Source organism: Mauremys reevesii, linkage group 12, assembly GCF_016161935.1.
Source record: "Mauremys reevesii isolate NIE-2019 linkage group 12, ASM1616193v1, whole genome shotgun sequence".
NCBI lineage: Eukaryota > Metazoa > Chordata > Testudines > Geoemydidae > Mauremys > Mauremys reevesii.
In genome coordinates this window covers 38,180,935-38,207,503 of record NC_052634.1, presented here as the reverse complement: position 1 = coordinate 38,207,503, position 26,569 = coordinate 38,180,935, and the positions used below count along the sequence as shown (strand labels likewise).

The window sequence follows — 26,569 nt, the reverse complement described above, 5'->3', positions numbered from 1 at the left end:
CCCTTTCCATCCCTGTCTGAGGTTTCTGTCTCTTATCACAGCAGGTGACGCAATGGTATGTGAGAAAGAGGAGCAGAATTCTCAGCAGGAAACTGTTGAGCAAGTGGCTAAACACAGAGAATTATCGCAAAGATCAAAAAGAAATGTGTCGAAGAGTCATGAGCAGGGAAAATCATGCGAGACTCAGCACACACCAGAAAGAGAGCAGGGAAACCAGCCAGGAGAGAAAATGGGTAAATTTATTTCCTGTCGGGGAACTCGGAAGAGCATCAAGGAAACCACAACACAGCAGGAAATCCTCATGGGAAAGAGGAAAAATACATGCACTGAGTGTGGGAAAAACTTCACTCGAAGATCAACCCTTTCTGATCATCAGAGAATCCACACAGGGGAGCGGCCCTATAAATGCCATGAGTGTGGAAAATGCTTCACTGTAATATCAGCACTTTCTGATCATCAGAGAATTCACACAGGAGAGAGGCCCTATGAATGCAGTGAGTGTGGGAAGAACTTCACTCGCAGCTCAAACCTTATTGCCCATCAAAGAATCCACACAGGGGAGCGGCCCTATAAATGCTGTGAGTGTGGGAAAACCTTCTATTGCCACTCAAAGCTTATTGCCCATCAAAGAATCCACACGGAGGAGTGGCCCTATAAATGCAGTGAGTGTGGGAAATACTTCACTGAGAGCTCAGCCCTTTCTGCACATCAGAGAATCCACATGGGGAAGACGCCCTTTGAATGCCATGAGTGTGGGAAAATCTTCAGTCGCAGCTCGCACCTTATTAGACATCAGACAGTCCACACAGGGGAGAGGCCCTATGAATGCAGTGAGTGTGGGAAAACCTTCAGTCGCAGTTCACACCTTATTAGACATCAGACAGTCCACACAGGGGAGAGGCCCTATGAATGCAGTGAGTGTGGGAAAACTTTCAGTTTCAGCTCACATCTTATTAGGCATCAGATAGTCCACACAGCGGAGAGCCCCTATGAATGCAGTGAGTGTGGGAAAACCTTCAATCGCAGCTTGCACCTTATTAGGCATCAGAGATTCCACACAGGGGAGAGCCCCTTTGAATGCAGTGAGTGTGGGAAAACCTTCAGTTGCAGCTGGAACCTTATTAGGCATCAGAAAATCCACACAAGTGAGAGAATCTATGAAAGCAGTGAGTGTGGGAAAACCTTAGGGCCCAAAGAAATTTTGTCCAACTCCACTTCCTAGTTCAGTGTGTCTCATTACCGTTCCAGAGGATACCAGGGTTAGATTGAGAACAATCATCCTTCACCGTTTGGATGCAAAGAGAGAGAGCTTCATAGGACAGTCCTTCCCTGTGGATCCCAAACTGGCTGCCTGATTGGGTAACAAGGACTTTCAGGCTGTAGAAATGATGGTAACCAATGAGGCAACAAATGTGTCAAGCTCCAATTTCAGACTTCTGGATACTCACATGCTGAGTCCTGATTCTAAGGTTTTGTGTCTGACGCTCTGGCTACACAATAAAGCTGATGTTGGTGCAGCTGTAGCACTGCTATTACAGAGGCTCTCCACCAATGGGAGAAATCTCTTCCCTAGGACTTTATTAGTCCAGCCCCCACAAGTGGTGGTGGCTATGTCGGCAGGCAAAGCTCTCCTGCTGATGTAGTGTTATTTCACAGGGGAGGAGGGTTTTGTAACTACATTTCTCACCAGTGTGTATTTTTCACACCCCTGAGAAATATAGTTACACCAATAAATGTCTTTAGTGTAGACTAGACCTTAGTTTTCTCTTGTTTTATGTATTTACATCACTTCTCTTTGAAAGATTAAAAAATGTGACAAGAGAGTTATTTTCCCCCATGATGCAAACATTCCCATATAGGAAACCCCTTCCACCAACACGCATGGCAAAAGAGCCAGAGATATATGAACTCACATGTAGTGTAAAGAATCCTGTGGCACCTTATAGACTAACAGACGTTTTGCAGCATGAGCTTTCATGGGTGAATACCCACTTCTTCGGATGCCGAAGAAGTGGGTATTCATCCACGAAAGCTCATGCTGCAAAACGTCTGTTAGTCTATAAGGTGCCACAGGATTCTTTGCTACTTCTACAGAACCAGACTAACACGGCTACCCCTCTGATACATGTAGTGTAAGGAGTTCTGGTAGAAAACCTCCCTCCAAAGGCTGGGATGGGAGAATGTGTGTGAGAAAGAGTGTATGAGAATATTGGCCCAGTATAGATTTAATTTTTTTGTATTTCAGATAGAACGTATTTTGCTTAGCTTCAAAGTTAATTTCTATTAAAAGGAAAACTACTCGAGGAGACAAGTTGTATAACTTTTTACCCACTTAGCCTGTAAGGGTCACTGAGTTCCCCACGTCTCTAATTTGCAAAGGAAAGGCCTGACATCTGTCATAGGATGTGTCTAACAGGTAGGAAAGCTGCAATCGTCAACCATCAATATCAAGGAAAAGGCTGGACTCCACTGCCTTTCATGTCTAAAAGCTGGCTAGAGGCTGATCTACAATGAAAAGCTATGTTGACATAGCCACATCTCTCAGGGGTGTGAAAAATCTACTCCACAGAGAAGTAGTTAATGTGAGCCCCAGTGTAGACAGGCTTGGGTTGGGTTGTCAGAAGAATACTTCCAGTGTTTGAAGTGTAGACATAGCCTTAGGGCTGGTCTACAGTATGTGGTTATTTTGGAATTAGCCAAGTTATTTCAAAATAAAACTGATTCCGTCTACATGCCCAAATCGTTTTTTTTGTTTTTTTTTTAATTTAAAGGGCTCTTTAATCCGGTTTCTGTACTCCACCTCAACAAGTGGAGTAGTGCTAAAATCGAGACTGCAGTTCCGAATTAGAGGTACTGTGGACACAATTTGACATTATTGGCATCCGGGAGCTATCCCAGAATGCTTCCTTGTGACCACTCTGGACAACACTCTCAACTCCGATGTACTTGCCAGGTAGGCAGTAAAAGCCCCGGGAACTTTTGAATTTCATTTCTTGTTTGGCCACTGTGGTGAGCTCATCAGCAGAGGTGACCATCAGGACAATCCACCATCACAGGCGACCATGCAGAGTCCATCATCATGAGAGCCCACGCAGTCCTGGATTCACAGATGAGCTCCAGCATGGTCTGAACGGGAGGTACTGGATCTCATCGCATGTTGGGGAGACTAATCTCTTATGGGAGAACTACGTTCCAAAAAAAGAAACACAAATACACCTCTATCCTGATATAACGCTGACCTCGGGAGCCAAAAAATCTTACTGTATTATTGGTGAAACCGCGTTATATTGAACTTGCTTTGATCCACCGGAGTGCGCAGCCCCCCCGCACCACCCACCCACCCCCGTTATATCCGAATTCATGTTATATTGGGTTGCATTATATTGGGTAGAGGTATATGTACGCTAAATTCTCCAGGGTCATGATGGAAAGAGGCTATTCCAGGGACGCAGAGCAGTGTCATGTAAAAATCAAGGAGCTCAAGCAAGTGTATCAAAAAGCCAGGGAGGTGAATGGGCTCTCTGGGTCACAGCCCCATACATGCTGCTTCTACCCTGAACTGCATGCAATTATGGGGGGTGATGCCACCACTACCCCACTACTGTCCATGGACACGTGCAAGTTGGGAGTCGCACGGAGCAGGGAGAATGACTTTTTGAAGGATGAAGAGGAGAAGGAGGAGGACAGTGCACAAGCGACAAGTGGGGAATCCGTTTTCCCCCATCAAGGTTCCCTCCCCACTCTGAACTTTAGGGTACAGACGTGGGGACCTGAATGAAAGACCCCCTAAGTTTATTTACCAGCTTAGGTTAACAGTAAGGTGCCACCACCAAGTGTATTCCAAATCTTAGGGGAGAGCCACTTGGAACTCTGCCTTTCCCCAAATATCTCCCAAGTCCCTAACCTGTCCTTTCCTGGACAGCCTTGAGACTAATCCCCCCCCCCCCAATTCCCTACACCCCTTTTCCTGGGTAGGCTTGAGCGTATACCCTCACCAATTAGTCCTGGCAAACCTGGTGGCTGAACTTGGTGACTTTGTCCTCACCCATAACTATTTCACAGTTGGGGACAATGTATACCTTCATGTCAGCGGCACTGCTATGGGTACCCGCATGGCCCCACAGTATGCCAACATTTTTATGGGTGACTTAGAACAACGCGTCCTCAGCTCTTGTCCCGTAATGCCCCATCTCTACTTGCTCTGCACTGATGACATCTTCATCATCTGGACCCATGGAAGAGAAGCCCTTGAGGAATTCCACCAGGATTTCAACAATTTCCATCCCACCATCAACCTCAGCCTGGACCAATCCACACAAGAGCAGTATCAACAGGAAAGGGAAGCTGAGAGAATCTATGCGCTGCAGCTTGCTGTGAATGGAGAGCTGGCTGCTAGAAGGGGGTGGCAGTGTGAATGGGGAACAAGTGTGCCCAAGGAGTAGAAAGCTTCGGCCCAGACAGCACTCTCAGAAGACTTCCCCAGACTGGTTTAGGGATGCCGGTGTGACCTCTCTTGGCAACCCCCAAAGAAGGAACTGGGTGGACTAAATGGACAGTGCCCCTCTCTATCTGAAGCCTAGCAAGAGAGGTACGTGAATCCCACTAGAAGTTAAAATGGTAAGTAAGGGAGGGGAGGCTCTACTAGAGGGCCTGAGCAGCTTCAGATACAGTACAGGAGGATTTCCACTTCTGAGCCATGAAAATAGAAATTGACTTTTTCCTTTCCAGATTTATCTAATATTCAGAAAGAGAATCTAGCACCTGCCTTCCAGATTTGAACACCCTCACAATTCAGGAGTGCTCAAGCTCAATTTGGGCAGCTGTTACTTCATTTCTCCCAAATCAAATATGCTGATCCACTGTCATTTGCTGTAGAAAAAGTAGAATACAATTGAGCAACAAATGCTGGGGTGTTTCCAGTGCTAACTATGGCTGGAATTGCTATTTTCAACAGCCATTGCCATTTTTTAAAAAATGTTGTTTGTTTAAAAGGAAGACAGTAATATTGCACTAGCAAATTCCCCATAGAAACAAAGAATGGAACAAAAGAATAATAAAGGCACCTCAACTTTTCCTCATTTAGGTAGAACAGTCTTATAAGATGGATCCAGCTATCTTCCAATCACACAAGCTGAAAATTGTTCCACTTTACTGCAGTTCTGTAACTGCGGGAACCAGTCCTGTCTGTGTCTGTGCACATCCAAAATCCCTGCTGAATGCAGAAGTGCCCTGCTTTTGTGACCATCCCACCTGATATGTTCAACCCTTGTGAGCGAAGCAGATTCACATTTAGTAATTGGGTGAGAAGCGTCTCAGAAAGTGTTAGGTGCTGTAGGAGGTGTTGCTTATTCACTAGGTGAAGTGAGACCTTCCTGTTACACTAGTAAACCAGTGCCGCACAGCAGGCACTTTGCTCCTGGAGTCTAGAATGGGCCCTTTGCTTCTATACACAGCCCATTAAAGACAATGAAAAGCCTCCCACTCACTTCAAGAGGCTTTGGACAGAACTGGTTATACACAGGGTAACTCCACTGTCTGCACAGGGTCCTGGTCCCACGGTGGAGGGGCTTGTGAGCTTGTTGCAGAGCTGCTGCTCAGGGACAGGAACCTCCTGGCACCCCAGCCTCCAAAATCACTCAGGCTGCACTTTCTGCACGACTAGGTGCTGGCTGAGGGGGGCGTGGGAATTGGTCACCTCTGCTGCAGGTGATGGGCATCTCAGGTACTTAAAGCCATGGACTAGAGGAGGGAAGTGCCTAACTCCAGAGTCTGCAGCTGCCTAGGGCCAGGGCTGAGGATTTAGAGTCCCTAGTGCTGCCATTGCAAGGTTCAAGCATGCTCAGCCCTGGCATTGCCACCCCTCTTGCGGCTAGTAGCTGCAGCTGGCTAAGGCTGGCCTCTGGCAATTGGCCCCATGGCTGTAGCCAGAGAAGCTACAAGTGGCTCTGTGACTACTGGGGCCATTAAGCTAGAGCAGCTAAAGACACTGGAGTTCACCTCAAGGAACAGAGGTCACCAGTAGGACAGGAATGTCAGGGGGAGCAGGGAAAGAGGGAGCAGGTCAGGCTTGCATAGGGAGCTTCTAGCTGGGTGGGAGCATGTCCAAAATAGAAAGGAAACAAGCCTGGGGAGAGGTGGTGGTGACCAGGTAGCAGACTAGCATGTAGACGGGAACAGAGGGAGAGAGGCTGGTGTCTTTGGATTCCCAAGGGCTGTCCTGACTTTGGGGAGATGGTGTTTGCAGGTGGCTGGCTCACATGGCAGGATGGGGGCTGAGGGAGGGATCTGTCAGAACTGAGCAGGTATCTGCTGGCTGTGGAACTCTGAGCTGAGACTAGGACCACATGCCATGACTGGTGACATAGGGGGGTACTGGAGACATGGCTAGAGAGGGTCTAAATGAGGAAGGAGATACATCTGGGGAGTTTCCTTGGTCACTGTGAAAGTTCTGCTCACTGTGGACACTGGTAAACCCACATGGGTGTACAGCTCAATGAGAAAACCCGGGGGCTGAGGGAGCTGTGTATGGCAATGCATATAGCCATGTAGGGGTGTGATCAAAATGAAAAATGTCTCTGAGGTTCAGTACCAGATATACTATGGCACCAATGGATCTGCCCCACCAGGCCCACACTTGGAGCCCACAGTGACTACATAGGGGCCCACAAATACGTTTGGGGCCGGGGCCCACAAAAGGCTAACCCGGCCCTGACTGCCCGAGCACTATTTCAGCCCCACATTTTTGGGTGAACCTCCCACAGTGGAAGCTGCAGAACACTCCTCCATGACACGTACACACACACACCTCCTGGTGTTGGGAGGGGAACAGGAGAAAGGACAAAAGAAGCAAGAGATGAAGAGAAAGGAGGGAGGGAGGGATGGAGGAAGAGGTGAAACAAAAAGGACAAACCCTAATGTCTCCAGTGATTCTAAGGGACAAAATCTCAGGTGTGGAATAAAATTCTGCCTCCTTAAGCTCATGTGGTGATAGTAGACACTCTACTAGCTGCTCGGCTCCACTCACCCAGTGGCTGCACAAACTGCTCCACTCTGCTCTGCCCACTGCTCTGCTCCATGGTATTGCTTCAGGCTCCCCCACTCATTAGCACAGTACTCAGTGCTCTCAGCTCAACAAGTCCAGCTCTTCAGTGATTTCAGCTCTTCAGTGATTTCAGCTCATAGCAGGGGAGCCCCAGTGCCAGTGAATTCAGCTCAGTAACCTTTATCTAGATTCTTAAGGGAATCAAAAATTAACTCTGACATTCCACAGTGGAGAGAGACATAGGTGGAACTGGTGCTTCTGGCTCACACAAGGAGCTTATACCACCAAGTACAGATATCTGTCCCCAGCCTCTCTCTTTTTAATGGGTTTTGGAACCCATGTCCCTTGTCTAGCAAGTGCTTTTTAGTTGATAGTGAAACCCTTTATCATAAGACAATTTTGTAGTTCCTCAAAACATAGTGGTGGTAGTAGACACTCTACCTGACTCTCTTGTATAATTTAATTACCAAACTTCTATCAAATGTGACTGCACAGAGCTGCACATACAGTTACGTACAGTTACATTCAGTGAAAGTGAGCAACAGTCCCCAGAACTCACTGCCGGGAGCCTTAAAATATCTGCCAGTGGCACAGGTACTTTTTAAATACCGAGATGTGCAGTGGCACATCTTTCATGGGAACCGGCCGGCGTGTGCATGGCCGACGTATGCAGAGCAAAGGTTGCCCACAGGCGCTGTGTCAGGCTCTGGCACCGCGTGAAACACAATGGACCACTTTCTGGTGGCTGTTTTTTTTTCCCCGACAGGTGTGGGGACTTCTGGAGAGAGGGATGGATGGAGGAAAAGGTGAAACAGAAAGGACAAACTCTAATGTCCCCACTGATTCTATGGGACAAAATCCCAAGTGTGAAATAAAATTCTGCCTCCTTAAGCTCGTGTTTTCCATGCCTAGAATTCAACTGTAACCAGATGGATCAGACCGAACAGGTTTTAAACCTCAAGGAGGCTCTTACCTTCTAAACAGGGACAGCTATTTTCTAGTAAAATCACTAAAAGGGAAGGAGAAAACTTGAAAGAGTTTCCTCCTGGCGCTCACGTCCATGAACCCGAATACTCTCTCAGTCCTCAAAGAGAGACCTGGAGAAGGAGACTTGCTTAAACAAAGCCACAGGGTCTCTGAGGTTTCCCTGGCCCCTCGCCCCTGTCCTGCCTGCCTGATGTCAGCATCTTTCTGTGAGGTCACCACCTCCCCACCACCTTTGACCAATAGTCTGAGGTCCTGCAAAAGGCCTTTGTGATGTCACTGCCACACCCCTCCCTTGCTGTGCTAATGTCCTGCCCCTGGCCAGGCACTTGGGAGGTTTGAGCTACTCCCTGTGGATCACCCCACTCAAGGATTATTCCTTCTAGGAAGCAAGCCGGCTAGACAGGAAAACATCAGATGCTGCTCCCAATGCTACGCTCAGTTTTTCAGAAATTAGTCAACTTTATGGCCAGAAGAGACCATTAGAGCATCTAATCTGACCCCCTGCATATCACAGGACTCCTGTATGACACAATAGCTACTTCTGGAGCAAACACATTCCAGAAAAGCATCTAGTCTTCATTAAAAGCAGCAAAGAATCCTGTGGCACCTTATAGACTAACAGACGTTTTGCAGCATGAGCTTTCGTGGGTGAATGCCCACTTCGTCGGATGCGAGAGTGGAAATTTCCAGGGGCAGGTAAATATAAGCAAGCAAGAAGCAAGCTAGAGATAACGAGGTTAGATCAATCAGGGAGGATGAGGCCCTGTTCTAGCAGTTGAGGTGTGAAAACCAAGGGAGGAGAAACTGGTTCTGTAGTTGGCAAACCATTCACAGTCTTTGTTTAATCCTAAACTGATGGTGTCAAATTTGCAAATGAACTGAAGCTCAGCAGTTTCTCTTTGAAGTCTGGTCCTAAAGCTTTTTTGCTGCAGGATGGCCACCTTAAGATCTGCTATTGTGTGGCCAGGGAGGTTGAAGTGTTCTCCTACAGGTTTTTGTATATTGCCATTCCTAATATCTGATTTGTGTCCATTTATCCTTTTCCTTAGAGACTGTCCAGTTTGGCCGATGTACATAGCAGAGGGGCATTGCTGGCATATGATGGCATATATTACATTGGTGGACGTGCAGGTGAATGAACCGGTGATGGTGTGGCTGATCTGGTTAGGTCCTGTGATGGTGTTGCTGGTCTAGATATGTGGGCAGAGTTGGTGTCATAAACAGATAGTTAAGGGTTAAAGTCTGTTTTACCTGTAAAGGGTTAACATGCAGTACCTGGTGACCACCTGACCAAAGGACCAATCAGAGACGAGATAATTTCAAGTCTCTGTGGAGGGAAGCCTTTGTCTGTGTTCTTTGTTAGTTCTCTTTTTGGATCTAAGAGAGGACAGTCATGTCTCCAAGTTCTCCTGGAGTAGTTTCTACTAATTAATAGTGAGTATTAATTAGGAAGGCGAATTAGTCTTATGATTTGATTTCTATATTTGCAATTGTGTGTTTGCTAAGGGAAATGCTTTATTCCTGTTTGCTGATATTGCTTTTACTGAGAAAAGGGGAGGGGGATTCTCTCCAGAGATTGATAAGGTTATACCCTATGAGTGTCCAGCTTGGGCTCATAGAGATTCTGTATTTTCTTTTTATTCTTTAATAAATTCTTTCTTTTCTTTGGACTTGGTTAATTCCTTCTCTTGTGGAAATTCAGGGGAAGGGGAGGGAGGAAGAGACAGTTCCTCCTGGGTTTGATTCAAGCAGTTTGAATCAGGTATCTCTTTCCAGGACTAGGGAAGGGGAGGGGGGAAGTGAGTCCCTCTTTGTGTTGAGTCAAGGATTTGACTCGGTGTATATCTCTCCAAAGTGGCTAGAAGAGAGAGAGGGGGGAAGTGGGCTGCTTCCCTGTGTGTAGAGATTCAAGGGGTTTGAATCTGGGTTCCCCAGGGGAAGCTTGGGGGACAGGCAGTGTGTCAGACACTTTAACCTGACTGGTGGCAGCGCAAAGGAGACCTACCCTAAGGGTTAGGGTGGGGGAAGAATACATGCGGGTCCCCATCTTTGAACCCAAAAGCTCAAAGTGGGGGTGAGACCCCATGACATGGTGGCAGAATACATGCTGGTCCTCACTTTGAAACCCCCCAGTTTCAAGTGAGGGTGCAGACCAGGATAGTTGGCATCGAGGTTTGTTGCATGGATTGGTTCCTGAGCTAGAGTTACTGTTGGGGCCTGGGGCTGAAGCCAAAAGTCTGAGCCCCACCACCCAGGGCTGAATCCCTCAAGCTCTGGTTTTGCCCTCCCCTACCTGGGGCAGGGCTCAGGCTTTGTCTTCCCTGCCTCTGTCCAGTGTGGAGGGGCCTGGTCCCTCTTTCCAGGATCATGTAGTAAGTTTTTTTTTGGCAGAAGGGGGTTGCAGTGAAAGGAAGTTTGAGAAACCCTGGCATAGAGCCTCTGAATATGTCTAGACTTGGCTCCCTGTGGCATGGTGGGTAATCAGACACTGAACATGCAGGCATGGAGACACCACACACCAGCCTTGCCTAACAGGCAAGAATCAAACCTCTACAGAAAGACACCCCTTGCTTTCTAACCCATCTCTCTAAGCACTCAGCCACCACCACTTAACCCCTCTCTTCTTTTACCACTAGCTCCTGCACTCCCTACCCTTGCACCTCCTTCACCCCTAACTCCTGCCCCCTCCTGTGCCCCCTTTGCCCTTAACTCCCTGGGCCACCAGCCATTGCCCCTCTCCTGCAGCCCCTTCACATGGCTCCAGTGCTGGGGGCCCCACACTTGTTCTCCCTTTCCCTGGGCTTTGGCATCACTATAACCCCTGCTTAGCGAGTAGGGTTCAGTGGTCCCCAAAATGTGGGGCATGACTCCTAGGGGGACACAGAGGAACATTCATGGGGACACCTCAGGGCCTGAGCCAGCCCCCATGGAGGGAGCAGCACTCAGCCCCACTCTGTCCCAGCTCTTCTCCAACCCCACCCTCACCCTCAGCCTGGGGCTCTGGCTCCCAGCTCGGCCTCGACCCCCTTACCCCTGTCTGCACCCCTCTCCCCAGCAAGCAACAACCCCACTCCCAGCCTCGGTTCTTGACCGTGGCTTCTGATGGGCCACAGCCATGGATGAGGGCACAGTGTGAAATATTTGGGGACCACTAGTTTAGGATGACGTTCTCAATCACTTCTATGAAGTCCAATAAAAGCAATTCCTCACCCACCTACCCCTCCATCAGGACAGACTAGGTATGTTCTGCTGCCCTTCACTCATGCAGGAAGGATAATAACATTTCATTCCACTCAATCCTAAAGTGATTTGTAACTCGCCACCAGCCAAAACTGGTCATTTTGGGAAAGCAGCCCCATCATGCTGCATACCTAGGCAGAGTAGGTGTGTCTGTGCATACACGGTCTGTTCCTGAAGTCTTTCCCCCAGCTCCTCACTAGATGTGAGGGGGGAGCTCATTCAGCCCCTGCTTCCGCTTAGTATTTAAAAACTCCTTAGTGTCCCTATCTCTGCTGGCCTTAGATTTCTCCACCTGTCCCTTTCTTGACAGTTCAAGTGAGGTGGCCAAGTGGTTAAGGTGGTGGACTGTTAATCTATTGTGCTCTGCATGCATGTGTTCAAATCCCCTCTTCATCAGATGCATTTAGTTTTCACCCCTCCTTTATAGACAACCATCTCCCCCTTTGGTACAATAACAGAGCCAACAGTGTTGCTTCATGCAAACAAAAACCTCAGAAACTCAGGACCCCCCTTTGCTTTAAATAAAATGTCTAAATCCCAGATTTCTTTAAAAAAATTCTCTAGTGCTGTATTTCTTAGTTTTTATCTCAAAAGGGAACATCATCATCTCCCCCAAAGACCCTGGGACCTGCCCAAATTATTAAAATACCCTCAACCCGAGCAAGTGAACCAGAGCTAGTGTCTAGGACAAGCTGTTCTGAAGGAGGCAACTCCAACATTTTCTCTCTGCTTCCCTTGGCAAGTTCTGACTGAGAAAACAAAATTCCCCAAACTGAAAATTTTCTGCTGAAAAAACAATACTAGTCTGTTTGGGGACTTTGGTTTGAAAGTATTATTGTTATTATTCTCTTCTGTTTCTGAGTCAGTTCAGTTCAGTCTTTGTCCTCCAGGTGTGTTTCCAGCTGCTGAGTTGTGGGGGAGAGAGGCCAAGTCATGATGTCTCTTCCCATCTTTCATAGATTCTTCCAACTTGCTAGGAAGCTCCTTTGCTACCATGTGAGTCAAGCAGTGTCCATTGTCTCTGCGCTATCTCGGAGAAGCCTGCATTGTACACGGTTCCTGGGCTAGTCCTTGGGAGTGTGGATCCCTTCAATGGGCCAGCAGCAAGTCTGGCTCCTCCATTGTCACATCTGAAAGGCTGGTGGGGGGCATTTCCCAACCTCATAATGTATCTCAGTAACACACACAGAGCAAAACTTCATAACTTCCCAACCAATGCTACACACACAATCCAACCCGATATTAATGTTCAACAGATCAAGACTTTTTAAATGATACCTCACGAGGCAGACTTTGTACAAACCATGTCATCATTATATGAGAGTGGTGAATATGGGGCTTGCAGGGTGCTGCTCTGAGCACAGCGTGCCACACCTGGGCTGACACTGCAATGGAGACGTACCCTTAGAGTCCATCTCTCCTGGGATAAATATGGCAGCAGGGCTGGCCTGGGTCATCTGACTTGGGCTCCTGGAGTTAAAGCTGAGGGGCTAAAAACTGGTGCAGATATTTGTGTTCACTCTGAAGCCTGGGTTCAGAAACCCTCACCCCTCATGGGGCCTCAGAGGTTGGGCTCAAGCCCATATGTCTGCACTGTAATTTTATAGAGGTTGGGAGGGAGTTTAGCAAGTGGAACTGGTAAAACCACACTGAGGGGACTGGATCACTGACCTATCAGCTCTTAACACCCAAACTTTCAGTAATTCTATTATCAGTGCCTGTGAGTGTAATTTAAACCATAGGTCCATCTAGCTCTGAATCTTGTCTTCTGACATTAGCCAATACCAGGTGCCCCAAAAGCCACTCCTTAAGGCACTACTGGGAGTTGAACCCAGGATCTCTTGTTTACAAAAGAGATATTTTAACCAGCTAAGCCATGATACCTGCTATTACTTAAAGCACTGTCTTTGCCCACACCTGACTCTCTGCCAGTCCCCACTGGGTCCTGACAAGTATTGCTTGTGTTTGGCTTCTGTAAAGCAGAGGAGCAGGTGAAGTTTTGCTCCCAAGGTGTGGGTGTGATTCTTTGGACACGTCTACACTATGAAATTAGGTTGGTGTAATTACATTACTTAGGCTGACAATGCAGTTCTATCAACCTAACCCCAGTGTAGATAGTGGCTCAGCTGTCAGAACTTTCTGGAGCTATGAAAGGGGAGGGGCCCAGCCTCTGTAGCAGGAATGCAGGGCAGGCGAGTTCATTGTGGGATACTGGTGGAGGCCAGTTATGGTGATATAATGACCAGCAGCATTTACACTGACAATTTGTCACTTTAAGTTTGCTGCACAAAGCTCTAGGCCTCTCGTCAAGGTGGTTTTATTTTGTCACCAAAACAGGGCAGTTTTGTCACCAGACGTGGCATTGCAGTGTGTGCACCAGCCACAAGCTGCTGATCGAGGGAGCGTTGTGTGTTTTTCACACACCTGAGCAATATAATGATGCTGAAATAACTTTGTAGTGCAGACCAGGCCAAAGATTCACTCACACACACACACACACAGCTTGCAAGGAAAACGTCACCTGCTCCTCTGCTTTGCAGAATCCAAACACAAGCAAAGCTTGTCAGGCCCTGGTGGGGATGGCAGGAAGTCAGGTGTGAGCAGATAATGTATTTTCACCACAGGCAGGCACCATGGCTTAGCTAGCTAAGAGCTTGTTCTGTAAATAAGAGATCCTGGGTTCAACTCCCAGTGGTACCTTGTTGATGAACTCTTGGGTGTACTTGGTATTGGCTACTCTCAGAGGACCATACACAGAGCTAGATGGGCCTCTGGTCCAGCCCAGTGCAGCTGTTTAAATTACACTCACAGGCACTGATAACAGCGTTACTGAAAGTTTGAGTGTTAAGAGCTGATAGGTCAGTGGTCCAGTCCCCTCAATGCATTTTTACCATTCCAGGGGAGCAACCACGGCAGTTCTGGGGAGAGCTCTGGCTGCCAGGGCATCCAGCTAGGAGAGGGCGTGCTGGGGGCTCTGGAGGCCAGTCCAGTGGGGCTGTCAGAGGTGGCTTTACCAGTGGGGAGGTGCTAGGTCACATGTTGGTGGGATGGGGAAGTAGGGACTACAGGATGTGAGGCTGGCTAGAATGAAACTGTCCAAAAAACCCTCCCCCTTTGCTCCAGCTAAAGGCCCTACTTTGGCCTCTCCCCCTTTCATAAAAATCTCCATATCTACCCCAGCTCTCAGAAACCCCCTTTCTCCCATGGGTATTTTCACAGTTTCTTCCTTTTTTCATGGTCTCGTACAAGTATTTTTGCCATGGAAATGATCAAGTACATTTAACATGAGAAAAACAATCAAACGACACATCTGTATCTCCTTCCTCAAGCATGGTGTGTCTCAATTTATCTATAGAAAAGTCTACGCAGGCAGAGTCACTCCTATGCTGTTTAGGGGTGGGATAGCTCAGTGGTTTGTGCATTTGCTTACTAAATGCAGGGTTGTGAGTTCAATTATTGAGAGGCCCCTTAGGAATCTGGGGCAAAATCAGTACTTGGTCCTGCTAGTGAAGGCAGGGGGCTGGACTCAATGGTCCCTTCCAGTTCTAGGGGATAAGGTACCTCAATTATCTTTTTTTTCTTACTTCACATCAGACCCAGGACTTGCACCCAGCAGTTCTTGGGGCCGTGGGACAGAACTGAGCTTCACTGGCAGCAGTGAGCAAGGATGGTTGGGACTGAGCTGTCTGGGGAATATTTTAATCCTTATCTAATTTTCAGAGGATTAAATCAATGCGGCTTCCACTTCTCCATCTCTCCCAAGGAAATGATGTTTCTGTGCAAAGTACCCAAACCTTTTAACAATAAGAAGTGAAATGAAATGGCCACATGATGGCAACAGAACCTAAGAAATTTGTTATTCTCTAAGGTGTCACACGTACTCCTGTTCTTTTTGAGGATACAGACTAACATGGCTGCTCCTCTGAAACCAAAGTGATGAGAAGCCATGTTCTTGTTCAATGAGCATTGAAGCTGAAAAGGGAGATTTTTTTTTTGTTTGATTTCTAGGCCCCCACCTCTAATCTACTAGACACCCCTTTCCTCCCACAGCCAGGAGTAGAACCCCACAGGCATGACTACTAGCCCCCCAACCCTGCTCCCTAGGAGAACCTCTGAGACCCCTCTGCTGGCCCCTCACCTCCCTGCTTGTACTGCACTTGAAACCCAATGGGGTTTCCTTGGGCAGTTTTGACTCACTCCCAGGAAGGGTGTAATTTTAGGAGCAGGTTCCAAATAGTGCAATTAACCAGCCAGAAGGGGCAGCAGATGTCAGTGTAGGAGCCATTGAAATAACTCTGCACTTACTTAGAGGCAGACATAATGAGCTCTACGGTTGGTAAACGTACAGAGACTCTGCTGCTGCTCATGAACTAGCAGCACATGACCTGTAAACAGCTGCCATTTGAATGCGTCTGAAAGTTACAAGGAACAACAATCTGTGTTAAAGGAAGGTTGACATTTATTAGCGCCCCAATTGATGCCATGTGCACAAAGAGAGGTTTGAATGTGTAACAGGGAGTTTGCTAAATCTTGGTTATTTTATTTTTCTAAGAGATTCCTGTCCATCCCCAGGAGAGTTTTCAGTCCCAATGGCAACTTAGTTACCAAATGTAATACAGACTAGTCCATTCCTCCCAAGTGGATGTGGTTCTTGTTCTTCTGCACATTGTAGCCCATGGAGGCCAAGGACCTGCAAATGTGTCTTCACGTGCCTTTGTTTCATTGATGAAAACAAACCTAGACACTTAGAGGACTGAAAGTGATTTCAGCTGGGGACATGTTTGCTAGGTTTTTAGGAAAACATTGAGTGTGTCCATTCATTTCAGGGATCCCTATTTAGTGGAGCTCCTGAAATAGAAATATTTTTACTGAAAGAATGACTTTGTGAGGGGGCACTTGGATTTGAACCAAGGACCACTTGATCTGCAGTCAAACACTCTACCACTGAGCTATACCCCCATGACATTTACACAGCCAAGTCCATAATCTTAAGGATTTTGAAGGACGGGCTCTGCCTCAGAGAGCTCCTTTTCTATTCCCAGACCACAGGGGTTTTAAAAATGGGGTTTGATTAAACTTTATATATACATGTAGACACAACAGCTTGCACACCCACCAACATAGCTTCCCCCAGTGACATAGCTACCACCTCTCGGGGAGATAGGTTAACTGCACGGAGGACAGCTCTCTCCTCCACTTAGAGCAGATTCATTATTTATGAATAGGTGGAAAATAACCCCCTGAATGGACAGCAACCAATGTATCAGATATTGCTGTGCCTGCATTCAATATGGGTAACTGGTCATATTGGGCTGGATTAGTAGGAGCGTTGCCAGCAGATCAAGGGAAGTGATTATTCCCCTCTATTCAGCACTGGTGAGGCCACATCTGGAGCATTGCGTCCAGTTTTCACGCCCCACACTACAGAAACAAATTGTAGAGAGTCTAGGGGAGGGCAACAAATCCTGCCAACTACAGAGGAAGTTGTGGTTCTTTAGTTTCAGTGGAGCTGGGTCTTGTCTCACTCTTAAGCTATGTCTACATGAAAGAATAATGTGGCTTTAGTTAAAGTGTTTTAATTGAACAGCTGTTGCATGTCCACCCTGTGTCACCAGAGCACATCCATGCTAGCATCTCTTGGATTGCCACAGAGAGCAGTGCATTGTGGGTAGCTGGCTGCAGGGTGCTTTGGGAAAGGTTTGCAATGCCTCACGGGCTGCATCGCATGATGCAGGTTTCTATCCTATCAGGTTTCTATCAGGTTTCTTCTAGTAGGATGCCCATTGGTCCATGGGCATCCTACTAGATTGCCAGCTGCTTTTCAACTGCAATGTGCGTGGTGGGGAGAGACAGTGTGTGTGTTGTGGAAGAGTAAGTGTGTTGGCACACTGTCTCTAAGTTCAGACAGCTGCTGGAAGCAACCAGTCCTGAGGCAGGGAACAGCCCCGACATCAGCCCCCTTCTCTCACTGGCTCAGCTCAGCACAGCACTCTCTGTCACACACAAACACACACACACACACACTGCTGCCTGCTTAGCTCTGTGTCAGGGGTGCTGGAACAGGGGGTTTAGAGGGCCATGGCCCCACCACTCTTTACTGGCTGTTAGGACAAATGATGGAGGGGGGGAGGGTGCAGTCTTGGGGAAGAGGCGTCTGTGGGTGTGGCCTCGGGGGGAGAGGTGGTGTGGTTGGGGGTCCTTGGGGAAAGGGTGTCATGGGGGTGCCACAGTTTGGACAATGGTGCCCCCCCCACTGTAAGGAAGCTTTTGCCGCCCCGGCTCTGTGTTGGCAGAGCGGGAGAGAGCAGCATCCATGGCAGTGATTTGCTCCCTGGGGCTCCGGCAAGGGGGCTCGGGAGGTGATTTAAAGGGCCCGGGGCTCCGGTCGCTGCAGGGAGCCGTGGGCCCTTTAAATCACCAGCCTGGGGAAGCCGGGCCAGGCTGGCACAGCGTACTGGCTCTTGCCGGTACCCCATACCGGAACATACCGGCTTACTTTCACCTCCGGAAGGTCCTCACGTGGATCAATAACTGGTTAAAAGACAAGAAACAAAGTGTAGGAATAAATGGTCAGTTTTCAGGATGGAAACAGGTAACTAGTGGTGTCTGTACTGGGACCAGGACTAGTCAACATATTCATAAACAACCTGCTAAACAGTGAGCTGACAAAATTTGCAGATGATCCAAAACTACCGGCTTGCTTCCTAGAACGAACACTCCTTGAGTGGGGTGATCCACAGGGAGTAGCTCAAACCTCCAAAGTGCCTGGCCAGGGGCAGGACATTAGCACAGCAAGGGAGGGGTGTGGCAGTGACATCACAAAGGCCTTTTGCAGGACCTCAGACCATTGGTCAAAGGTGGTGGGGAGGTGGTGACCTCACAGAGAGATGCTGACATCAGGCAGGCAGGACAGGGGCGAGGGGCCAGGGAAACCTCAGAGACCCCTGTGGCTTTGCTTCAGCAAGTCTCCTTCTCCAGGTCTCTCTTTGAGGACTGAGAGAGTATTCGGGTTCACGTACATGGGCACCAGGAGGAACCTCTTTCGAGTTTTCTCCTTCCCTTTTCCTGATTTTACTAGAAAACAGCCATCCCTTTTTAGAAGGTAAGAGCCTCCTTGAGGTTTGAAACCTGTTCAGTCTGATCCATCTGGTGACTGTTGAATTCTAGGCATGGAAAACACGAGCTTAAGGAGGCAGAATTTTATTTCGCACCTGGGATTTTGTCCCTTAGAATCACTGTGGTCATTAGGGTTTGTCCTTTTGGTTTCACCTTTTCCTCCATCCCTCCCTCCCTCCTTTCTCTTTGTCTCTTGCTCCTTTCACCTGTTCCCCTCCCAACACCAGGAACGAGGTGTGTGTGTGTGTGTGTGTGTGTGTGTGTGTGTGTTGCGGGGGAGTGCTCTGCAGCTCCCACTGTGGGAGGTCCACCCAAATATGTGGGGCTGAAATAGTGCTCGGGCAGTGATCCCCACCGGTGACCTGGGCCATCCTTTGGGCTCCCTGGTGAGAACCCTCAGCCTCCCGTCCTCAGTCTCTACCCTGATTGGCTGAGCAGGGGGTTATTGACAGGGAGGAGACTCAGGTCCTTGTTGTTTGAAGACCAAGTAAATAAGTCAGAACCAGTCATATGTTTGATTAATTTTTCTGCTTCGCTGCATTAATGGTCTCTGAGCAGTTCATGATTCTCTCTAACATTGCAGTTCTCCTCAAATACTTGCTGAATAATTAGTGTCACTGTTGTTGGTGTGGAGCTCATCTGAGAGCACTTTATTCAGGTCATTCAATGTCTGAAATTCAAGATCTGATGGTTAGTTTGAAAATCAGGGCTCTTGGGTCCTATTCCCAACTCTGCCACTGGCTGGCTGTGTGACCTAAGACAAGTCAATTCTCCTTTCTCAGCCTTATTTTTCTCCCTCTTTCAAGTAGGGATAATAATGATCCTCTCCTACCTACCTCAACACACTCACTCTTCCCCAACACACTCACTGTCTCTCCCCACACACAAACAGTCTCCACACTGCAGTTGAAAAGCAGCTGGCAATCTAGTAGGATGCCCATGGAACATTACACCATCGGACCAGCTCATGCTGCTGTCTCTGTGCATCGGTGACCCTCACGGGGCCGGCTTGAGTAAGGGACTGTTGGCCCCTTACTAAAGCTTAGTGGGGGTTTTGGTTGTCTATTTCCTAGTCCCAGTAGAAGGGGAAAGGGCCAATGGGAAATCAGGCCCCTGAGACTGACAGTCCCCTGGGCAATGGGGAGAGGCCAAAGCTCCAAGTTAGCCGCACTGACAGGCCAGGCAGTGTAATGAGGGAGTCACCAGGCCAGGGGGTCCCATCCTCCGTGGGAGCTGGAACTGCCTGGGCCAGAGTGGGGCGGAGCTAAGGAGAGAGCAGGAGCCCGAGAAGAGCCGGGGAGCAGAGCTGGGCAGGTGTAGTGCCAGAAACTGCTCCCTGTAGGACTTTGCTACCTGCAGCAGTTACTGAGCCCTGAGGTTGTTCTTATTTGCTGACTTGTCCTAATTGGCTAAAACTTGACAGTGGTGGGGGATGGAAGCATAAAGGCTTCGTCCTCCAAACGACCCTGCCTGGTGTCCATCTGTATCTATTACCTCTTAACACCGGACTGTAAAAAATAGAGTGAGGTCATTTAAACATCATTTATTTTGCAGCTTCATTTACTGTGCTAACAATGTAGCATCCTGACACTGATACTTCTGCCCACGTGCCCTGTGGGTTGGATTCATTTTAGTGGGACGAGGGACATGTGGAGGATAATTTAAACTCTTAATTTCCTTACGGTTTCCCTGCAATATACTTTTCTGCTGGTGCGATTTCTGACCATTGCACGTCTATTATATTTATTACAATAGCACAAGTAAGTCACACAAGTGACATAGTCTAGGGGCTTGGCTACCGTTGCAAGTTAGAGCGCATTAAAGCAGCCCCGGGCGCCCTAACTCCTGAGGTGTCCACACTCGCAAGGCACATGGAGCACCTGGGCTCTGCAGCTGGAGCGCTCCTGGTAATCCACCTCCATGAGAAGCATAAAGCTTGCTGAGCCCTGCTGAAACGCCCGGGCATCAGTGTGCACGACATGTTGCATCACTGCACTGTGTTTGGCATGAGGAAATGTCCCATAATCCCCTGAAGTCAAGTGCCCACTCTGGTCATTGTTTTGAAATCGGCTGCAGGCATGCGGATATCCCCTTTCAAAGCTCCGTTTCTGACAGCCGGCTGCTTATCTGCTCCGGGACAAAGCAACCATTAGTGTGGAATGCTGCTGTTGTGAGTGTGTGTGTGTGGGGGGGGGTCTGCTGCTGTCCAAACACACAAGACAGCATGCTGACACACTCTCAGCCCCCCAAACACACTGTCGCTCCCCCCACGTACACACAACACACTCCCTGTCACACTCGACCCCCGTCCCCCATTTGAAAAGCATGTTGCATCCACTTGCACACTGGGATAGCTACCACACTGCACTGCTCTCTGTGGCATTGCCAGAGCTGCTAATGTGGCCACTCCAGTGCGCTTGCAGCTGTCAGTGTGAACACACGGCAGCGGTTTCCCTGCTGTGGTTTAACTCCCAGCGCTCTACATCTGCAAGTGTAGCCAAGCCCTAAATTTGCCAGACCACCCGAACTCAGTAACTGCCCTCCACCACCATGTGCAGTGAGTAGGGGCACAGTGAAGCACACACCACACTTTCTGGCTCAGCCTTGTGCATGCTGGGGTGGCCACCTCCCTGTTGATGAGACCTGGTCCCACCATCTCCATGGAGCTCCAGTCTGCCCTGCTGCCATCCCTTTCTGTGTTGTCTTCTCTAGCAGTTGACTGGAAGGTGAGCACTGGCCGCATGCCATGTAGCTGTGTTGTCTCGAAGGGCGAAAGCAGGAGGAATGGTGCCTTCATAGCCCACCCAATATTCCATAACATAGTTAAGGAAAATATTTCTCAATGAACTCTCAGTAAAACATCAAAAGCAGCCAGTGTCCACATCAGTCTACGAGCATTGGTATTTTCTTGACATTTGTCAGACCAACCTAACTAACACCTAACACACATTTGAAGTTCTTCTTTTCACACTGTTGCTCATTCTCAGGTTCTGCTTTGTCTCCAGACAGATCCATTCTCTTTCAGGACGGCCTTGCTCTTTCTGTCTGTTTCACTCTCTGAGATGTCGGAGTAAACACTCCCCTTCCTTCTATTCTCAGACAAACACTAGTATTAAGTGTTTGCTACTGATGGGTCTAGAAAACATTTGTCAAGTGGAAGATGCCATTTCTGGGGATTGCTCCCAAGATCCAGTACTTTGGGTTCAAACGTCTCCCAGCTTCCTGGGTGAAAATAACACCAAGGCTTCTTTGCAATATACAAGAAGAAAAGAGTTTTCCATCCCAGATGGGACTTGAACCCACAATCTCTGGCTGAAGAAGCCAATGCTTTACCCATTAGGCCACTGGGGCTCTAAAGAGCTGTAGAAAAAGAGATGGAAATTTCCTCTCATGATTGCACATTCCTCACATTCATTCAGAAGCCAAATACACCATTTAATCGCCTTACAAAAATGTCTGCGTCCCCTGGCAGCGAGGCAACTGGGCAGGTCCCTGACAGAGCTGAGCACCACCTTTCTGCCAGCCATCGTTAGAGAAGAACCCCACCCTAGAGTCACCGCTCCCTCCTTCAGCACCTCCACGGCTGTGGCTCTGAGTGGCAGTAGGATGATTAGGGGGCGAATCCGGGGCTGGAAGGGGGGTAAGGTCGGCCTGTAAGGAGTATCCAGGTGGGGCAGACCCAGGGGGAGGCTGTGGGCTGCTGGTCGGTTTTTGGGATCCGAGCTCTAGATCAAAGCTGCACAGTGACCTGACCCCACGGTTATAAGGCCGACATAGTGACCCCCTTACTGGCCTCGGTGACCCCCAAACCCTTGTTACTAAGGGCATTGAGGAGTCTCTGTCCCTTAATAACTTCTGGGAGCTCCCCAGCAGGCTGCGGGCGTCAGCCGCCTCCTGCCTCACAGGTTAGACTCTTGGCACCGTGCCAGCCGCCCCCTCGCTTGCAGGCCCAGTGTAAGAAGCAGGAGGCCTGGTGCTGGCAGAAGAGGGTTTTGATTAATCGAGCTCTGTGTTATGGGCACAGGATGCTTCCACTCAGTAGCATAGCTGGGGGGGGGAGCAGGGGAAGCAGCTAAGGGCGTCGGGTTCCTCCGGTGGGGGTGTGGAGCAGCCGTTCGTTTTCCTGTTCGCACTCCTCTGCAGTGTGAAAATCGGGGAGGGGAGGCGGAAGCCCCACTTCCCTCCCGAAATGACGCCCAGTGGGGGAAGCCAGGACAACAGGGTGGGACGGCAGGTGGTGGCCAGACTCTCACCACCAGGGTCTAGTCTAGCTCAGGGTCCAGCTCAACTTCCTCCCCGCGCCACTGGCCCCCAGTCCCCTTCCACCACCAGGTCAACCCGGGCACTAGGGCAGGAACGGGGTGAGGCAGCAAGTCAAGCTGAGCAAGGCAGGCAAAAGCGAGTCTTGTCTTCATGGGCCGCCCCCAATGACATCCTTTTTGTGTGCGACTGCTGCAAAAATATCTCGGGCAGAGAAGCAACAGGCCAAGATACTGCTACACCTTTGCTAAAGTAGCTCAGTGGGGAGAGCGTTAGAGTGAAGTTCTAAAGGTCCCTGGTTCGGTCCCTAGTTCAATCCCAGGCTTTGACAGGCCCTTTCATCCTTCTTTGCGCAGTGGTGCCTTGTTTTCTGGGAGCACAGTGGTCCCTGCACCCCAGGTGAGTCCCTGAGCTTGGGCTCTGCAATAGGAAAAGATACTGTGGGCTTCCGCCCCTAATTGGCAGGCCTGACATTTAACAATGAGGGACAGGAGCTGTCTCTCCTAAGTGAGTTATTGGTAGACCCAATATGGCAGGAAGCGAGTGCTAGAGGGGGTGCTGGGCAGTGACAGGCAGGTATAGAGGATGAAAACTCTTCTGTGCAGCTGAGGGAGGGCAGTGCCAGGGAAGGGGCATGTGTGAAAGTGGCCATGTGGAAGGGAGTTGGGGGCCCAGGAGGAGGCGCTTGATGTTCAGTGCCTTGGAGCAGCTGGACTTGGACATGGTTGGTGTTCAGGAAATGCACATAAATGACTCTAGGGTAGCTTGATGGGCAGAGGGTGATTGGGGGAAGGGCCCATCTCTCTGGTCCTCCAGGCCAGGGAAGAACAATGGGGTTGGAGTCTTGTTCTTCACATTCATGGTGCGAGTACAGAAGGTGGTGAAGCTCCGACCAGGGAGGGCATTACTGGTGGGCTTTGAGCTCCATAGCACTGGTTACGGCTATATTAGTGTGTATGGTCCCCAGTTAAGGTATGAAAGGAAAGATCAATGGAAGGAACTGGCTCCCTTCCTCTGGACCGCATGGTGTTTGGTGTCAGGGTGGGATTTCAATTGTTGCAGCCGACCTGAGGACCACTGGTACTGTTTTCCCAACTATCAGAGGAAACTCTTCTATGATGAGCACTACCTGGTGCAGGTCTGTAGTGATGTTGGCTTAGAGAACATGTGTCTCCGTAGTGGAACCAGTGGAGGGCGGGTGGTAGCCTCCTATTCCTCTGACCCGAGCTCACACCAGCCGCAGAGGGGATACACCTTTCTGCAGGGACAGGCCAGGAGTCGCACTGACCGGATTTCCGTGAAGGAGAGCACGTCGACAGCCCAGTGCAGGGTGGAGCCAATGGACTGTTCGGATCACTCAGCTCTCACCGTGTGCTCAATGTGGGCAATTCCCTGACCCATGGCAGAGGATATTGGAAGCTGAACATCCAGAGCTTGCAAGATAAAGGAGCAGGACGGCGAGGCCTGGCGGTGTTGGCAGAACGGGAAAGCATCAGAGGGTCCTATGGCAACCAGGGAGATTGGTGGGAGTCGGTGAGGGAGGAGTTGGCGGCTTTGTTCCAGCGGTCGGGCAAACACCGCAACATTAATGGTGTCAAGTCCTGCAGCGTCGCCTGTGGGATTTCCACAAGAGCATCCAGGCAGGGGAGCCAGTCAGCGTGTGACTGTACGACCGGATCAAGTGACAGCTGGCCGAGTTCCAGGAGATGAGGCTCCAGCTGGCCGATATGAGCGGGAGCATCGAGTGAAGGGAGGGGGTGGCCTCCCCTGACATTTTTGCAGCCTGCAGGGAACAAAGAAAAAGTAGGGGGATGCGGGGACTCAGGGCAGGACCCACAGACGCGGTAGATCAGGATTATAGTTGATGGAGGAGGAAAGAGAGTCCTGCGAGAGGAAGCCACTGGTGGGAAGAACATGAGGCTTTTAACTGGGGGGTCCAGTGTTTGAGCCCTAGTTTTAGCAGCTGGCTTTTAAGCTGCTGTGCAGGCCAGTCACCAAACACATCCTGGATGTGTCCAGAGCCACACAGATGCTGTAGCAATTTCCTGGGAAGGCCCCTCTCTCCTGCTGAGTCCTTAGGAAGCAGGATAGAAGCTCACATCTGCAGGAGCGGGCCCAGAAAGCGCAGTCTCTGTTTGGCAGGAAGCGCTGTGGGTCCAGGTGCTGAGAAAGCCAAGGGGAGAAGAGAGCGGGAGCAGCTGCAGAGAAGCTGTGAGTGCAGAGTGCAAACCTGCCAGCTGAGGGTCACAGGTGTCTAGAGACTGTGACACTATCTGGTTCCCTGGCGTAAAGTTCAGCTGTCAGGACACTGACTAGTGCGAGCTGAGCTCAGATCTCAGGGGGACTCTGGAACCTGCTGCTTCATACCTAAGCATAGGTGGAGTTTCAAGGCTTTGTCTTTCTCTTTCAAATGACACAGGAGCCGGTGTTTTGCCTGCTGGCTGTTGTGACTTGCGCACCAGAGGGGATGCCGGATCCAGCAGGCTGCCCTTGTCTGGAGCCCTATAGGGAGGGATGGGAGCTGGGTTTACTCTGAGTCCTGCAGCTGGGCTGCAGCCAGTCACAGGAGGCCGCCCTCTTGGTTGACCTACTGGCCCAAAGTCACTTTGGCGGCGTTGGTCTTTCCCCAGGGATGCTGAGGCACAGGCCTGAGGGAGGGAGACTCAATCCCCCTCCCTCTTGGTCAGGGCGGAAGAGGCGGCTGTAAGAGCGGCCAGGTTCCTGAGCTGGGTCTTCCAGCGTTTGGGGAGGGTGGAGCTGACTGGGGCATGGTGCTGGCAAAATGCCTCAGGGCGCTGGCGGGAGGAGCAGGCCAGGGCCAGGGCTGGGAAGAGAGAGAGAGAGACCAGCAGGTTTCCTCTATTGTTTCCTACTCTTTTTCTTCCATAGTTTCTCCTCTGCATGAACTTGCTCACTTTCTCCATGAGCCTGGCTAGCTCAGTTGGCAGAGCATCAGACTTTTAATCTGAGGGTCCAGGGTTCAAGTCCCTGGTCAGGCGCTCAACTATTCCCCAAGGTCTTAAAAAGCTCTGTCTTTGGAGTCCTTCTTGATGTTACTTCTTCTCTTCAGGATTTTGCCTTTCCTAAGAAGGGGTTCTGTGTGTGGGTTTGAAGGGGCAACTTCCTGACAGCCCCTCTGTCCTTGCAGGCTGGAGGAATAAAGGCCTCTGGGCAGGGGCAGCCCTAGACTAGCTGCAGCACCTGGTGCCCTAGGCAAACCCCGCAATTGTCACCCCCAAACCCCAAGGGCAGAGCTAGGCTGAGTTTTTTGGGTAAACTGGGAAACATTTTGCCCCTTTTTTCCTTTTAATGTTTTTAAGCCTTTTTTTTTAAACAGAGGCTTAATTATTCGGTTTGTCCATCCGTCCGCCTGTCCAACCAATGTTTCTTTCTCCATCTTTCTGGTTCTGGCTGCCCCTTACTACAGCCATAACTTTGGTCTTGAACTTTATAGAGTAGTGAGGTACTTTAAGGGTTAAATGCTAAATCCCAAACCCAAACAACACTAGTTACCTGTGTCTGGCAAAAGGTGTCCGGCAGTTTTGCCACTTTGAATGATTCAAATGGATTTTCAGTGGCATTATAAAAAAACCCAGCAAAGCAGAACCAAACCAATTCATCTTAAACCTTCAAAACAAGAGTTTTACAAACCATGAGTGTCAGTTTAGGTCCTTAAAACCTTACATCATCACACACAAAGTTCTCTGTTGCCTAACATCCCTTGCACTGTGATTACTCCTTTTTACACAACTGAACCCTGACTGCACGTCCATCTTGTACAACCAGAGCCAGCCAGGGGCAGGCAAGTTAAGTGCCAATAGAAACTCCAGTCATTCCTGTAGTGATTTTGATTACATTACCCAGGAGTCAAATCATTTTGATGAGATTATCTCTCCGCCTGCTGCCTGCAGCCGTCCCCTATAG

General features: G+C 49.4%; 2 non-coding genes and 1 pseudogene across 2 annotated transcripts; 2 read left to right on the top strand and 1 right to left on the bottom strand.

Moving 5' to 3' along the window:
• Window positions 1-328: 328 nt before the first annotated feature.
• Window positions 329-26,569, top strand: part of LOC120375649 — a 276,817-nt pseudogene continuing 250,576 nt past the window's right edge.
• On the bottom strand, window positions 16,157-16,228 carry TRNAC-GCA. Its single transcript has one exon. It is a non-coding gene; the product is annotated as a tRNA-Cys (tRNA).
• Window positions 25,572-25,644, top strand: TRNAK-UUU. The gene has a single exon. It is a non-coding gene; the product is annotated as a tRNA-Lys (tRNA).